This window comes from Strongylocentrotus purpuratus, unplaced genomic scaffold, assembly GCF_000002235.5.
Source record: "Strongylocentrotus purpuratus isolate Spur 01 unplaced genomic scaffold, Spur_5.0 spur5_scaffold_6, whole genome shotgun sequence".
NCBI lineage: Eukaryota > Metazoa > Echinodermata > Echinoidea > Camarodonta > Strongylocentrotidae > Strongylocentrotus > Strongylocentrotus purpuratus.
The window spans coordinates 50,495,803-50,511,620 of NW_022145612.1; the positions used below are offsets into that span (position 1 = coordinate 50,495,803).

Here is a 15,818-nt window from a genome sequence, read left to right on the forward strand (position 1 = left end):
CTACACAAACATGTTGCATAAAAATCGGGCCTCCTTTTTTAGCTTTTAAGAAAATGAAGGCATTTGAAGAGCCATACTTTTCAGGGAACTTTTTTTCTCCGATTTTCTTCCACACTTGCATAATAACAATGAAAACGTTCACAAATAATTTTTCACCTCTCTCCAGAACTCAACCTGTTATTTAACTGACATTTAAACAAAAAATGGAACGAAATCTATCATGAAATATACAAATTAGCCCTCAACCTTTCACACTTATTGTAACAATGCTACATTCACTCTCTTCTCACTCCCTGGCCTTTAAATCCAGAAACCCTACCCGTCCATCCCCTTCCTTACTATACCACCCGCCCTCCTCCCCAACCATTGCCCAACACGCACAAAACACACTAAATTTCTTTCTTGATAAATTCAGATAGAAGAATATGAAAATTAGTGAAGAAAAACACATTATACAAACATTAATTCATTCCTTCAAGTCTGTTGTAAATGAGGGGAATTTCGTGACACTGGATACACCCACAACAAAAAGTGAGTCACCCTTACTCAAATTGATGAGTCACTGGTTTGTCCGTACAGCGAAACACTTGAAGGATCATGTGAGTCACTATGACTCGATACAAATGAGTCTTATTTATCTAAGAGACTCATTTGTATCGAGTCATAGTGACTCACATGATCCTTCAAGTGTTTCGCTGTACGGACAAACCAGTGACTCATCAATTTGAGTAAGGGTGACTCACTTTTTGTTGTGGGTGCATCATGACATAGACCCCCCTACTCCCTAGGCCTATCACACACATACCATACCATGCCAGAGTCACTGTCCACATTTGCAATGGAAAATATATCCTAAAATATCACATTTTAGCGATGTAATCGGTGGTCCCGCTACCCGAATCTGAAAAATCTACTTTGTACGCACTAAATTAAGCCTTAACTTGAGATTTATTTGTCACCCATACTGTCACGAAACAATCTTGAATTAATTCGTTTTACATCAAATAACAAGGATCTAGGAGTTTCGTTGTATAAAACAATGATGCAAGATCATGCATGTTTTCATTCGACACGGCTTCGTGCGATACAGTAGAATCTATATAGTTAAGTTACACACAGCCTCATCAACTCGAGTGCGGATATCGTAAAATGAACGCGTGCATCATTTGTATAATAATCAGAAGATTCAGCCCACGAATCCAGTCATAAAAATCATCGTTTAAAACCATATGAATAATTATGCGTACCAATTTTTCACTAGCTGCAGTCAAAACTCTTCTGAATCCAAGATATAAGATGGCGACGTCGCGTCGTCGATCGGGAATTCAAATATGGCTAGAGAATGCGCATTTTGGATGACGTCACGAAAGCATGCGCGCGCATGCATACAGCCTCACTTTCAAGTTGACTCACTTTTTTCTTCTAAAATGCTCTTATGTCGATCTTGACTCATTTTTTACGACCATGCATGTGAGTCAGTCGAAGCATTTTGCAAATGCGTCAGCTCATGATTGACACACTGGTGAAATATAAATGAGTCAATAGAGACTCATTGGTTGTTACTAATGAGTCAATTTACACCTGACTCACGAAAATTATGCTTAAATGTGTCAAATGACTCACTTTTTGTTGTGGGTGTATAGTTTAGTACCATTTTGTGTAACGGTTGCCCGGTAAAAGGTCTCTTAGCGTGGGGGCTGTTAAAAAAGGGGGAACCGAGAAAAATGCTTTTGGGGTTTTAACACCTTCTTCAGGTGCTAAAAACGACAATGTTTCTTTATTCCATGTAGCCAAAACTGATATTTACCTGATTTATTATTTTCTAAAATTAGTTTGCAAATATATCTTTCTTTTGCTACACTACCGTTTGCTGGAAACAAAAAAAGCCCGAAAGTGCAATTTAACTTCCCGAAAAAAGGTCGTGTAGCGCTACGCGACGTTTTGCCCGCATTCGACGAATCATTTGTGTAGATGTATTCCTAACTTGTTTCCTTTTATAGCCAACCTTTTTTCGTCATCCCTATATTAAAATAACATTGTAAATAATTCATCTAGTGTAGGAATTACACCTTCTGACCTTAAAATAAATATAATATACTTTATTATACAAATTATTTTATTGCAGCATTTAGTTCTCTTTTCTTTTCATTCCGACATGACTATTTTTCCACTTTGTGGTTTGTAGTTATATTAGCCCAATTTGTGTCGATCTATCCCTGCCACATGCTCACTCGCCTTCTCCCTCACACCCACCCACACACTCTCACATACACACGTACCCCACTACACACAATCTAACACCACATCACATAATATATTTATGTCAGAGTTGAGAATTCTTGCACTTATATATATATATAAAGCACAAATCTTATCTGAATATCACTAAGGGTGTCGAAAATTGATAGTTGTCGACTGTTTTGATGATTGCTCGATTCCTGGCATAAAATACTTTTTGTTAATGGTGCCTAGCTAACCTGCCACTGTTAATCATACGTCTTCCTTTCCTACATATACGACTCCCCGTATTCGTAACTTGCACTTAAAACTCTACCCAACCCTAACCCTACACTTTTGAGGAAGGTAGAATAAAAGTTGGCTTACTGTCTCATGATATCCAATTTCCCTCTACCTCCCCTCAGCCTGTCTGTCCGTGCCGTGCCAGTATGGAGGAAACTGCACAGAGGTCGATGACGGTTTTACGTGTGAATGTCCTAAAGGATTTGGCGGGAACCGATGTGAAATATGTGAGTAATATGAAAAAGAGGGCTGTATTATGTGTACCATATGTGGTTTTGTCTAGTGGATAAGTCACCAGACTGGGGACCACAAGGTATGGGGTTCGAATCTCTCTTAAAGCACCGTTTTCCTTTGGTAAGACGTCCTTCAGTTCTCCCTTGCCACAGACTACGCAGGTGAAGTAAATGGGTATACCTGGTTCATTCATTCCTTGAAATGAGCTATGCGCTGATCAGTGCCGGTGCTAGAGTAAAGCCTGGATAATAATGTATAAAGCTCTTTGGAATCACATGGGGAGGTTATGCGTGCGTTATACAAAAAAAAAGAACATTCTGTTTTTGTTATTCTGTAGTCTATACACATCCTACTGTTATTCTATCGCTTCTACCATACCATGTTCCAACAGCAGGCAAATCCTACATTAACTGAAGTCGTAACTTCAGCACTAAACGAACAATACTTAACCATGTTTAAACCTAATCTGCTAATTTCAAACCTACCTCTTTGCCCTATATACCATACGTATAAGATTCCGTACAGCGACAAAAATGTCTTATCATGCTAGAATCGTATCTTACCATGCATTACATTTAGTTATCTGTCAAATTAATTTAATAGGAGCTTATTATTTAATTATTGAAACGTCACAATTGTTTGAAAAAGAGACGATTTATTGGGGGAAATGCAACTAATCGTTACTTTTATGTTCACGAACCCTCATTGATGGTTTTTGATCCATGACTGAAGTTTTGAGAGCGGTTATAGGCTAACTCGTTTGTGATAAACTGATGTATTCTCTTCTATTTTGCTGTCGTGTATTTTAGATCCACCTCGTAATTGTGCTGAGTTGAAGGCTCGTGACGGCATCACCGAAGATGGTACCTACGTCATTGACCCGGATGGAAAACGCACTCTATCGCTTCCGGTTGAGATGGATTGCCTCATGGCGGAAGGTAGGCAACAAATCTACGACTCGCACAAATGCTCCGCCGACAATTTCTCGTCGGGCGATCGCATACACTAATCGAATTCCGAACTACAACCCTGGACCGTGTTCTTTATCCAACCCTTATTCTAAACCCGACATAAAAGCCAATTGTTACCCTATACATAACCTTATATATCTTTGACGAGATCATGAAAGAAAGACCAGAGTAAAATTATTGTTGCCTGAGCAAGTGCAGGAGCGTCAATGTAAAAAGATATTTTTAGCATCTCTTCCAAATATTATACTTGTGTAAATGCATGACAGTAATAAATTTGCATCTCATACGTCCTTATATAATGACGTTGCGTTATAACTTGTGAAGATCATAATATATTTTCTTTGACCATGTTGCTCTTTCTGTTTGAGATTATTGCGTCTTACTGTTCAAAGAGACAGTTAAAAAGATCACAAGGAAAAATCTGAAACTCATGACGATGCAACGCACCGAAAACAAAGGAAATGCAATTAGTGTCCATAGTTTCCATGCATATTATCTCTAGAGTGCATACCCACCACTTCCCCTCTCTCCATCCATTCTAACTCTCTAGCTCTCCCTATTTTGCTCTTTCTCTTTCTCTCTCTCTCTCTCTCTCTTTCCCTTTAAGCTACTGCCTTCTTAATAATTTATGTCTATGTTTATCCCACACTTCGTCATTTCCTTCACCAATTTCCTCTTGTGAGTTCATCAAAGTATTTGGTTATTTCTGTGCTTGTCTTATAAAAAAATGCAATTGATTTAAATTTATCGCAACTTTATTGGTATCAATCGCGCAACATGATTTTGAAAGTTTGCGATTGATTAGAGGACTTGCAAGCAATACGGATCAATCGCAACTTTTTATAAGCCTGAAACTGGGCCCTCTCAGTTGCGTAAAAAGTCGAGTTTCTACGCATATCAACAAATATATATATATTCAACTTCACTTTCAACCAATCAATATCATGCATTTTGGACTTTTGATTCGCGCTTGATCGCCACCTTTATTTTGCAATAGAGCCATGGATTTTTTTTGACATCCCATGCAGGTGTCACCTCAGTAGAACACGACATCACCGGTCAAGAGACGACCCCGTCTGAACTGGGAGTAGGGGAGTTTGTGCGCAACGTGACCTATCCGTTCGACTCCAATACTATCCTTGCTCTCATTCAGGTACAGTATCTCCCTCATAACCAGGCGCGGATCCAGGGGGGACCGAGCGGGCCTTGGACCCCCCCCCCCCCCCGCCAAAAAAAACCAAAAAAAAGGAGAGAGAGAGAAGGAAAAGAAGGGAAAGGGAAAGAGGAGAGAAAGGGAAAAAGAAGAGGAAGAAGAAAAGAAAAGAGGGAAGAAGGAGATCGAGGGGGGGGGGGGGAGGAGGATCAGTTGGGGATATCAGTTGCAATTTTCCCGCCAACAAGTTGTGGATCGGGGGGGGGGAGGAGGGGGCAAAAGGCCCTTGCTCCCCCCCCCCCCCCCCAGCAAACCTAAAAGAGAGAGAGAGAAGGAAGGGAAGGGAAAGGGAAAGAGGAGAGAAAGGGAAATAAGAAAAAAGAGAATGAAGAAAGGTAAGGGATATCAGTTGCAATTTTCCCGCCAACAAGGTGTAGATCGAGGGGGGGGGGGGGCTTTGGGGAAATAAAATTCAAACGAGGTTTATTTCTAATTCCATAATGGTGGTTTACAAATAATGCTGAAATTCCTAAATTTACAGCCAGGCAAGAAAATGCTTCTTGAGATGCCTACATGTCAGGGCCCGCGGAACGGCGGGGATCGGGATCCTTGAGGCCCCCCCCCCCACTTTTTTTGAAAAATATATTAAAGAGAAATAGAAAGAAAGAGAGCAAGAGCCAGTGTCTCATTATAATGATGTATCAAAATATCCTCATCTGACCATGATTAAATGCCTGAAACCCCCAAGGCCTCTGCCCCCTGGATTCCACCTAGGGCCCTAAGGCGAGCCCTTAGATGCTCATCTGACGGTAATTTAATGCCTAAAACCCCTGATTTCTGGGGGTTCTGCCCCCTGGACCCCACGCCAAATATTGTCCTGCCAGTGTCACAAAATAATGAGGTATCAATTAAATGCTCATCTGACCGTAATTAAACGCCTAAAACCTCTAAGCTTCCCGGGGCTCTGCCCCCTGGACCCAACCAAGAGCCCTAAGGCGGGCCCCTTGATACTCATCTGACCGTAATTGAGTGCCTAAAACTCTTAAACTTCCGGGGGCTCCGCCCCCTGAACCCCACGCCAATTAGTGACCTGCCAGTGTCGCAATTAGGTATCAAAATAATGGTCATCTGACCGTAATTAAATGCCTAAAACCCCTGAGCTTCCGGGGCTTTGCCCCCTGGACCCCACCTAGGGCCCTAAGGCAGACCCCTGAATGCTAATCTGACCGTAAATTATTGCCTTAAACCCCTGAGATTCCGGGTGCGGACAAGGTATCAACATATGCTCATGTGACCGCGGGCGCGTAGCCAGGGGGAGGGGGGGGGGGGTGAGGTGTTCCCCCCAAAAAAGAGAGGAGTGAAAAGGAAGAGGATGTAGGAAGAAAAGGGAGTAGACAAAGAACATTTTTGAAATTCAGACAGAATTAAGAGTCGAAAACGGTACAACGAATCGTCTTCTTTCTCTAGTAATTTAATAAAACGTCAAAGCTTCCGCGCTTCGCGCAAGAAGGTGGGGTGGAACTTAATTCAGACAAGGATTAAGAGTCGATAACGACACAACGAATCGTCTTCTTTCTCTAATAATTTATTGAAACGTCGAAGCTTCCGCGCTTCGCGCGGGAGGGAAAGGAACTGAATTTAGACAAGGATTAAGAGTCGAGAACGGTACAACGAATCCTCTTCTTTTTCTGATGATTTAATGAAACGTAAAAGTTTCCGCGCTTCGCGCGAAAGGGGGCAAACTAAATTCAGACGAGGATTCTTTTCGAGAGCGGTACAACGAATCGTCTTCTTTCTCTAATGATTCATGAAACGTAAAAGCTTCGCGCTGGAGGGGTAAACTGAATTGAGACGAGGATTAAAAGTCGTAACGGTACAACGAATCGTCATCTTTCGCTAATGTTTTATTAAAACGTAAAAGCTTCCGCGCTTCGCGCGGGAGGGGGAAAATAAATTCAGACAAGGATTATTTTCGTGAGCGGTACAACAAATCGTCTTCTTTCTCTAATAATTTAATGAAACGTCGAAGCTTCCGCGCTTTGCGTGGGAGGGGAGGGAACTGAATTTAGCAAGGATTAAGAGTCGAGAACGGTACAACGAATCGTCTTCTTTCTCTAATGATTTAATGATACGTAAAAGCTTCCGCGCTTCGCGTGGGAGGGGAGGGGGGAACTGAATTTAGACGAGGATTAAAAATCATAACGGTTCAACGAATCGTCTTCTTTCGCTAATTATTTTTTGAAACGTAAAAGTTTCCGCGCTTCGCGCGGAAGGGGGAAAATAAATTCAGACGAGGATTATTTTCGTGAGCGGTACAATGAATCGTCTTCTTTCGCTAATAATGTAATGAAACGTCGAAGCTTCCGCGCTTCGCGTGGGAGGGGAGGGAACTGAATTTAGACAAGGATTAAGAGTCGAGAACGGTACAACGAATCGTCTTCTTTCTCTAATGATTTAATGAAACGTAAAAGCTTCCGCGCTTCGCGCGGAAGGGGGGGGGGGGGGAAAACATAATTCAGACGAGGATTATTTTTGGGAACGGTACAACGAATCGCCTTCTTTCTTTAATAATTTTTTGTAATGTCGAAGCTTCCGCGCTTCGCGGAGGAGGTAGGGGAAACTCACCCCTCCCTGCACCCCCTCCCCCCCCCCCATTACGTCACTGCTGGTCACCATTACGTACCAATATTTGGCTCGCATAATTTCAAATTTGGGCCCCCCCCCCCCCTCTAAGAAATCCTGGATCCGCGCCTGCTCATAACATCCTGTTTAATGCATCTGATTTTCACACATTATGGTCTCATTCTGGATTCCATACTTAAGTTCTTAAATGATAATAGAGAATCGATATTTCCAATTGACTTTCTTGTCATAACGAATGTACAAAAAATTCGCAATATTAAGAATTCTTCGTCAGTTTCATTTTTTATTCCCGTTTCAAATTACATGTACTACACTACTATATACTGTATAGTAAAAAATGTTTTGCTTGAAGAATAAAACTAAGGCGCATTCATACTGTCAAATATTACTTCGATGAAATTTCAATGAGCGTGTTGTCAGAAACTATTCAGAACGTGAAGATATAACATTAGTAGAAAATCAAATTGTAATCCTCCAGACTCAATATTTTATTATCTACAGGAGATGAAAAATATAGAGAATAAGAGAAAATGAAGAGGGGCATAATTATAGTGAGTGAAAATGGAGAAAGGTATATGTAGCTGTACAAGGGAAGAGGCGATGAGAGAGGGAGTGTGTATGTTGTGGGTTTACGGTGGTGTGTGTGTGTGTATGCGTGTGTGTGTGTGAGTAGAGTTAGTAAGAGAGGGAGTGATAACTGATAGTATATTAAGGAGAAAGTGAGTGAGAGAGAGAGAGACTGGAGGGGGGGGGGGGGGACTCGATATTCAGATAATAAGAACCATGCCACATTTTTCACTCCTTTAGAATTCGAAGATCTGCAAGCAGTTAATCTATGCCAGGGCATACAGGTCCTACATCTACTCTTCTGATGGCCTCACGCAGAATGTTTGGTGGGTGTCACGACAGGGGAGGAAAATGCCAAACTGGGGCGACTCACCGAGTGATCACAGAGGTTGTGCATGTAGTTACGATGGAGGTAAGAATGCCCCCCTCAATTTTATAGATAGAGAAAATTAATAATCCTTGCATATAATCAACTGCGACTTAAGTGGCTAGCCCTTTCAGATTTTCATTGAGAAAAATTATAAGAGTGAAAGAGACAGCAAGTTGTCAACAATCAATAATCCTGATATATTAAGTGGGAAATATAAAGATTAGACCACCCAGTGAGCCATCGAGGTCACTGTGACAGGTGGCTATCTCATTAACTCAGCTCTCATTTAACATAAGAAAAAGAGGATCATGGGGGACCAACAGGCACCAATTTGGGAAGTTTTCTATATAGAGGGAGCAAGTAGCTACAAGTAGGACAGTGTGCCTTTAACAAATGATTGGCCACGCGACACGAAAACGGCACAGAGGCTGGACTACCGGGTCAAATGCCCACACAAATGAAGAGACCATATTTTCTTTTTTCCCCACCAAAGGTTGCAGTAGACCAGTTCGTAATTAGCACATGGGTCATAGGACCCCAAATAGCCACATTATGTTTGAAACAAAGTGCCTTTTGGAATAATCACAGCTAAAGTCATGGAGATGATTCTTTGTTTGCCCTCTTGAAAGATTAGAATTTGAAAATTGCGCCGAAAATTTCGCAATGACTCAGCTAGCCGGTGAATAAGCGGCGGCGGGGGAGGGGGGGGGGGGGGGTTAAGAGCACATTGTTGTTGTTGTTGTTATTATTTTTTCTTGGATTTGATGAAAAATTTCGCAACGATTCAACCATCCGCTGAATAAGCGGGGGGGGGGGGGGTAAGGTCACTTTTTTTTGGTCACCCTTTTAATTGAGGAGGGGGGTTTCCTCCACCCCCCCCCCCCCCCCCTGCGTACGTGCCTGATCACAGGTACATGCATAAATATTGATTACTTAACTTCGTAAGCATGTATCCAGTATAAGTCTCAGTGAGTTTTACAATTTTGTTCAAGTGACCTTTATCTGCGCATGTGCAAATGCGCATTGCTCAAATTTTATCTACGAACTGGAATATTATTAACCTTATAAGTTATGTGCCCTAAAGCTAAAGGAATAAATATATTGTGAAACCTTTAATTTCATTCATTCAAATTTAGACTGATTTGTTTATTTAGTATTTCTTCATTAAAAAAAAATGAAAATCACGTGAAGTTCGGCACAATCGCCTCGATTGTTGAATATGTTAATAAACCATTTCCTTTTCTTATGCAGCTAGCTGTCATGGAGGACGTCGTTGTCACACCGATTACTCCGAGTTCTCAAATTCATGGCGGGAAGATACTGGCTACCTTACTGACATGAGAAGACTGCCAGTCATCAGGCTGCACACAGGATACACAACAAGAACAGCGGCATATCCGTATTCACGTCATTTGTATTATAAACTTGGCCCTCTCCTGTGCGAAGGGTACTGGTTTTAGTAATATCAAGAGGTTCACGAATCAGCTATAGAAGGATCGAGGGAGGGAAGAGAAGAGAGGATGGGACTACACTACACTTTTTTTGGGGGGGGGGGGGGGTCAGTGTAATTGTGTTAATACAAATAATTGAAAAAAGTATTGATGTCCGTCAAAAATAAATAAAATAAAATGGGAATACATTTTCAACCACTATCAATGTGTCTTTGGAACGGTCTAGCTTCAAGGCCTAAAACTTTTTTGTTTCTGGCTTTCAGGGTTCCAAGGTTTATTGAATTGTCTCTCATGGATTCAAACATTGATAAAATGTATTAAACTTAAGTTACAGAGTTAGAGTATACAAGGTGACCAAACTGCGTCTCTTTTAAACTGCGATAAAAAACAAACAACATCAATCAAGAAGGAACTTATGTTCAACCAAACACTTTTTTTTTTTTTTTTTTAAGTTTTTTTTTTTATTGATTCCAAACAATACAAATTAATTTTTAGAAATAAAGTACATTTTTTTTCCTTGACTTAATTCAAAACATTTACATTACATACATTTCACTTCACCAACAGCACATCACCAACAGCACGCAACACATAACAGCCCTCTCCAGGACAGCGTTCACGCTTTTGGGAGAGTAATTCTTCAAGGTTCAAGGTTCATTGTACAATTGATGAAAACAAAAATGAAATCAGTTGTATCATAAAACAACCCCATCTAACCAAACACACTACAACTACTACCCCCCCCCCCTCCCCATCATGCGACACACACTCCACCCGACCACACTTCCACCACACACTGTTCCTAGCTCTCTCAGAATACCCCAAATTGGAGCGACAGACAAAACCGAAACAATCTATTTAAAACATTTAAAACAAAATCATTTAAACGAGGCTACAATAGTCCAGTGTAAAAAGTTCATGAAAACTTTACTTGTTCCCACTTCTGTAAATGTAAGGCCAATTTACCTGCCCTCCCTGCAATATTCTTTTCTTCTTCCCTAAATTCCCACACACCCGCACACCCGCACACACACAAACCCACACACACACACAAACCCACAAACACACCCCCACACATCCTCCCCAACCCACCATTCATATATACACACATGCTGACTACCATTTAGGGTGAAATTAATGGAAGAATAAATTAAAAGGAATCTTCAGTTTACATTTTTGGAATGGTATATAATGCATATTGTCGGATATAAGTCTATGTATTGCGGTTACTTTTTAATGTATTTATAAAGTCGGATGCAGTGAGTAGAAGTTATTAATTATCATTATCCTTTTATAAAGATACATTTCAGTTTGTTCATGTTCTGGATATTTTATTTATATTTGAGTTAACACAATTCCTTGAAACTCCACTTAATCTAGTGGTTCTACCTTTATTGTTTTTTTGCAACAAATATTACAACTATGATCTTTAGAAATGAGTACCATCCAGACATTTGATTTGATCGAAGGAGAAGAGGATTGAAAGAAGAAGATATAACGCTACACATAATGCGGGTAAATATCGATTTCACTGTACAGGATCTCAAGGCTTGAGTCTCTCTCCCTCACTCCTATCCTCCTTCTCTTCCTCTCGCTTTTTCTACCCCACTCCCATTTTTCAGTGTCTTCTGTAGCTAGCTACTTGTACACTCTTCTATATAGGACATTCACTTTAGCTGGTCATGTTTTCTGTAATACCCACGTACTCATTGTTTTCCCTCCCCTTCCCCTATCTTTCTCTCTCTCCCTTCCCCTTCTTTCTCTCTCTCTCTCTCTCTCTCTCTCCCTCACTCTCTTTTCTCTCTCTCTTCTCCTTTCACTCTATCATTTTCATCTTTTATTTCTCTCCCTCAATCCTTTCCTTATCCTCATTCCGCCAACATTCTCTTATTTGTAACCCCCCCCCCCCCCCCCACTCAGGGGTCGGAATGACCGCATGCGTGTTGCCAAAATGTCCGATAAAGGGGTACTTTTCGTCCGGCCCGAGAATTGTAAAAAAAGGGGTGTATTTGACTTTTCACCCCGAGATTTCTATAAAAAGGGGGTGTTTTTTTTTTTTTTTTCTCTAATCTCTTTGGACTCCTGAGAAGTTATTCCGAATTTAGGGGGGGTACATTGAGCATTTTTCGTGATTTAGGGGGGTCTCCAAGGCAGGAAAAGCCCGCGAAAGGGGGGTTCTGAAATGTTGTCCTCAGATAGGGGGTGCTTTTAAAAAGAGGGAACGAGCATATGCGTACCCTAAATAACACTGAGTGGGGGGGGGGGCGGGATTTGTAACCTCATTTTGTTTTCAACGACAGTAATCAATCCTTCGACAACTCAACTGGATGTTTTGATCATATTATGTGCTGATAATTCGATACATTTTACAATTTTGTATTCATAATATTTGTTTCTTACGTTATTTATCATAATCTTTGTTCCTTATGCTATTTATGTATTCAAATTGTACTTATCAAGTCTGTTAATAATTTATATACGATGCTTTATTGTGCAAGCCTCCCACGGATAGCAGAAACTGAAAAGTCAACCCTACTTAAATAAAACTGTAAATAAAATAAATTAATAAACACGGTAGCAAAGACTCCCGATAAATCACCGCAAGGTAAATTTCATATATGCCCCATAGAAATCATGTTGGGATAACTCGATGGTAATGCTCGAATATATGTCTTTCAGAATCAAAAGGTGATGTACAAAGTCAATGATATTGCCTCATGTTGATTTTTTCGAAAGTATATAGATGTCATCGTTGTGTCCATATAGTGTGTGATGACGTTTCATGTAAATATACATTGCTATAACAATGTCACGATATGACCATAATGTGAATACTTAGTACAAAAAGGGGCTGCTCATAGCGTAAAAGAGATCATAACTGTGACACGCGAATAATATATACGCTCCAAATACAGCGTAGTTCCCTCTCGATCTCACGCACAACCCTTCTGAAGAAAACAAAATATTAATGATAATGCCAAATATATTTGATTAATTTTATTTCTTTCGGTTGCGTTCAAACCCACGTTTTCAAAGGACTTTATATGAGAAGGAAGTATCGAAGCTCCATGAATATAACTGATCAATCAGGCAAGATATTACCCAGAGATCCACCCAGGTGAAGTAAATGGGTACCTGGTAGGAATTTAGGGTGCTAGATTTTAACTTTCAAATAAAATTACACTTATTATTTTTTCTAGGAGACCGAACATTATATTTTGTCATCAAACAAAACGGGACAAGATATGAAAATTACATATTAAGGTACATCACTGTCAAAATTCGCAGTTATTTTTGGCACCCAAATATATTGCCCGAATATCAGTATTTTCAAAGTTCTCGGGGAAAGGGGAGGGGCTACTGAGCCCTCCACCCCACTCCCTCCCCTCTGCATGCGTGGTACGCCTATATTATGGTGAAAGGCTAATCATAATTATTACAGTTATAGACATGTACTTTAACATGTCATGCTAGAGATCGAACTTTAACTATAAAAGTATGATGGGGTGACCAAAGTTCGCGGAGATTTTAAAAATATTTGGAAAATGTGATATTCGATACATGAATTCTCATAATTCATATTTATAAAGTACAATAGTTACCAAATGAACTGCAAAGTTTTTGATTACAAATTGGTGCAACTATAAATATTTATTCTCAAAGAACTTCGGAAATAATCGCGATCTAAATGCGCTGCAATTAAAAAAAAAGTAATTGAAAACGAACGAGAGTTAAAACCTGATTTATCACAAAAAGCGATGAATCAAAATAATATAAGATAATTGCATATTGTGCAAGGCAAACTATCATACAACCGTGACCAGTTGGTACCACGTTTTACTTACAATGTTGATGACATCATTTTCGGAATGGACGCAAAAAAATGCAAATTTGCCGATCTTTTGTCAATATTTTCATAATGCCACACCCTAAGTCATCGAAAATGACGTCTCGGAGTAATTTTAGGTTCCTCTTTCCATTGGTGGTATCAGATTTTCGAAATCTTACCGATTTTTCGAGATAGCAAACTTAGGTCACGCACGAACTATGGTCACACCCCCATAAAAATGTATAATTTTGTCGACTTGATCAAAAACTCATTTGACATTGTGTATCATATTTCATGTTATCGAATAAATCCTTTTAGTTAATACATTATGACACTGTTCACTTTATGTTTTTTCTTTATTGTTGGTGTGTTCAATTCTTAAAAATATGTCAACCGCAACCAATCCAATTTATTTCAAGCTTATCTGTACTAGTTTATAGGAGGGATTAGAGCAAGGTCACTGGACAGGTGGTTATCTCGTCAACTCAGCTCTCAATTAGAAAAAGAGGATCATGGGGGACCAATGGTCACCGATTAGGCATCGTTTTATATATAGAGGGAGCAAGTAGCTACAAGTAGGACAGTGTGGCTTAAGTTTTTGAAAAAATATATATGTATAAAATATTAAAAAAAACAACTATCGATGTCTTCGTAAAGATCGAACTATATCTAGTGCAGATAAATAGCGAGTGAGAAAGGATCAGAGATTGTGTGAATGTTTCAAATGGGGCTGAAAGAGAGAGGGGCGACAGAGAGGGGGACCGAGAGAGAGAGAGAGAGAGAGAGAGAGAGAGAGAGAGAGAGAGAGGCTGCGTGCGAATAATAAGATTATTTCGAGATCAGGGGCGGCGATTTCTTTTCATGATCGGGGGTGGGGGGGGGGGGGACGACGAAAAGCGAGGGACGAGGGAGCAGTGGCATAATGGGCCAAAACTTTTTTTGGGGAGGGCAGAAGAAAAGAAAAAAAATCCGCATCACCACCACTCTTACACGTTACGCAGGCCCTTGGAACGTTTTTCAAAGTAGGGGGGGGGGGGGGGAGGCTAAAGTATTTTCGATCAGGTAGAGCAAAGCAAAGCGAAGTGGAGCGTACATTGGCGTGGGGTCCAGGGGCAAAGCCCCGGCGGGTATCAAGGGGTGGAGCCTAATGAAGCTCAGGGGTTTTAGGCATTTAATTACGGTCAGATGAGCATATTTTGATACCTTATTTGTGACACTGGCATGCAGGTCACTTATTGGGAGGGGTCCAGTGGGCGGAGCTACCAGAAGCTCAGGGGTTTTGGGCATTTAATTACAATTAGAATAAGGGGCCGCCTTAGGGCCCTTGGTGGGGTCCAGGGGGCAGAGCCCCTGGAAGCTCAGGCGGTTTAGGCATTTAATTTTGGTCAGATGAGCAACCAGGGGCCCAACTTAGGGCCCTTCGTGGGGTCCAGGGGGCAGGGCACCCGGAACGTCAGGGAAAAATCATGCCATTTCTACAACATTTGTAAATCACTATAGTATCGAATAAACCACGTTTTAATTTCATTAGGGGGGAACTGCCCCCATGCAAAGCCCCACGACCCCATCAGTACGCAAATGCGAGGGAGCATTGTGAATAAGAGGGGTGAAGATGACGGAAGTGACTACCCCTCACAGGTTTTTGAAGTAATTTGTTGTATTAACAAAATTACATCCTTAGCAAAACTATAGTATAAACGTTAGCAATATACTTTTTTAACCCTTCAATTTTCTCGGTATTTACTTGTACATTTTGAAGGATATTATGCGAGGGAGCGTAGCTACCGAGTGAGAAGATTTTTGCATTTTTATTTGTTTAAACGCTGCACTCTTAGGCCCTCCAGAGCCTAAAAGTGCAGTCTTTAGTTATTTTGCTATACATTTATTTTTTGGTGCACTTTTTTCAAATTTTGAGGGGGGGGGGGGGACGATCCCCCTCAAAAAAAAAAAAAATCGAGGGGGGGGGGGGGGGAGGGGGCGTGTCCGCCCCCCCCCCCCCCCCCCCCCCGGGATCGCCGCCGCTGTTCGAGATATCCTGCCCATACCATGATACACCAGAACGGACGTCCTGAAAATATCC

At 40.8% G+C, this 15,818-nt stretch overlaps 1 long non-coding RNA gene across 1 annotated transcript; it reads left to right on the forward strand.

Moving 5' to 3' along the window:
* Positions 1–2,613: 2,613 nt before the first annotated feature.
* Positions 2,614–4,872, forward strand: LOC115929998. Its single transcript, XR_004066792.1, has 3 exons — positions 2,614–2,747; positions 3,564–3,692; positions 4,754–4,872. It is a non-coding gene; the product is annotated as an uncharacterized LOC115929998 (long non-coding RNA).
* Positions 4,873–15,818: the final 10,946 nt, after the last annotated feature.